Here is a 2,175-nt window from a genome sequence, read left to right as displayed (position 1 = left end):
ATCAAACAGATAATGGAAACAGTTCAAGACCTGAAAACTGAAATGGAGGCAAAGAAGAAAACACAAACAGAGGGCCGTCTGGACATGGAAAATCTAGGTAAACGAATAGAGACTACAGAAACAAGCATAACCAGCAGAATACAAGAGATAGAAGAAAGACTCTCGGATTCTGAAGATACCATAGAGAAAATAAACACACTGATCAAAGAAAACAGCAAGTCCAACAAACTCTCATCACAAAACATTCAGGAAATATGGGACACAATAAAAAGACCAAACCTAAGAATAATAGGAGTAGAAGAAGGAGAAGAAGGGCAGCTCAATGGTCCAGAAAATCTATTTAATAAAATTATAGAAGAAAACTTTCCCAACCTAAGGAAAGATTTTCCTATGAAGGTGCAAGAAGCATACAGAACACCGAATAGGCTGGATCAAAAAAAAACATCCCCTCGCCATATAATTATCAAAACACAAAGCATACAGAATGAGGAAAGAATATTAAGAGCTGCAAAGGAAAAAGGCCAAATTACTTATAAAGGTAAACCTATCAGACTTTCACCTGACTTCTCCATGGAAACCATGAAAGCCAGAAGGTCCTGGATAGATGTACTGCAGAAACTGAGAGACCATGGGTGCAAGCCCAGATTACTATACCCAGCCAAGCTTTCATTCACTATAAATGGAGAAAATAAAATTTTCCAGGATAAAAACAAATTTAAACAATACGCAGCCACAAATCCAGCCTTACAGAAAGTAATTGAAGGAAAATCACTAACCAAGGAGTCCAACAATGACCACAATAACTCAGACATCTAGAGACCCTTCACCAACACAAAACAAAGAAGGGAAACACACAAACTCTACGACTAAAAAAAAATGACCGGAGTTAACAACCACTGGTCATTAATATCACTTAATGTCAATGGACTCAACTCACCTATAAAAAGGCACAGGCTAAGAGATTGGATAAGAAAACAGGATCCAACATTCTGCTGTTTACAAGAAACACACCTCAACCACAAAGACAGGCACCTACTCAGAGTAAAGGGCTGGGAAAAGGCCTATCAAGCAAATGGACCTAAGAAACAGGCAGGTGTGGCCATACTAATCTCTAACAAAGTTGACTTTAAACTTAAATCAATCAGAAGAGATGGAGAGGGGCATTTTATACTCATAACAGGAACAGTTCATCAGGATGAAGTCTCAATCCTGAACATCTATGCCCCTAATATAAAAGCACCCACGTACATAAAAGAAACATTGCTAAAATTCAAGGCAGCCATCAAACCGCACACACTAATAGTAGGAGACTTCAACACTCCTCTCTCACCAATGGACAGGTCAATCAGACAGGAACCTAACAGAGAAATAAGAGAATTAGTGGAGGTAATGAATCAAATGTACTTAACAGACATCTATAGAACATTCCATCCAAATAGGAAAGAATATACCTTCTTCTCTGCAGCTCATGGAACCTTCTCGAAAATCGACCACATAGTCGGTAACAAAGCAAACATCCACAGTTACAAAAAAATATTAGTAACCACCTGTGTCTTATCAGATCACCATGGATTAAAGTTAGAATTCAACAATAATGCTACCCCCAGAAAGCATACAAAGTCATGGAAACTGAACAGTCAACTATTGAACCATAGCTGGATTAAGGAAGAAATAAAGAAAGAAATTAAAGTCTTCCTGGAATTCAATGAAAATAAAGAAACAACATACTCAAACTTATGGGACACTATGAAAGCAGTCCTAAGAGGAAAGTTCATAGCACTAAGTGCCCACTTAAAGAAAACAGAGAAAGCTCACATTGGAGAATTAACAGCCCACCTGAAAGCTCTAGAAAAAAAAGAAGCAGACTCACCTAGGAGGAGTAGAAGACTGGAAATAATCAAAATGAGGACTGAAATCAACAAAATAGAAACACAGAAAACAATACAAAAAATCAATGAAACAAAAAGCTGGTTCCTGGAGAAAATCAACAAGATTGACAAACCACTATCCAAGCTAATCAAACGGCAGAGAGAGAATTTGCAAATTAATAAGATCAGAAATGAAAAGGGGGACATAACCACAGACACAGAGGAAATTCAGAGAATCATTAGATCTTACTACAAAAGCCTATATGCCACAAAATTGGAAAATGTAAAGGAAATGGATACTTTTTTA

The sequence above is a fragment of the Microtus oregoni genome, unplaced genomic scaffold (assembly GCF_018167655.1).
Source record: "Microtus oregoni isolate MIOR12 unplaced genomic scaffold, Mior012 000012F_ref0000307, whole genome shotgun sequence".
Classification (NCBI taxonomy): domain Eukaryota; kingdom Metazoa; phylum Chordata; class Mammalia; order Rodentia; family Cricetidae; genus Microtus; species Microtus oregoni.
Note: the sequence above shows the minus strand (reverse complement) of the source record.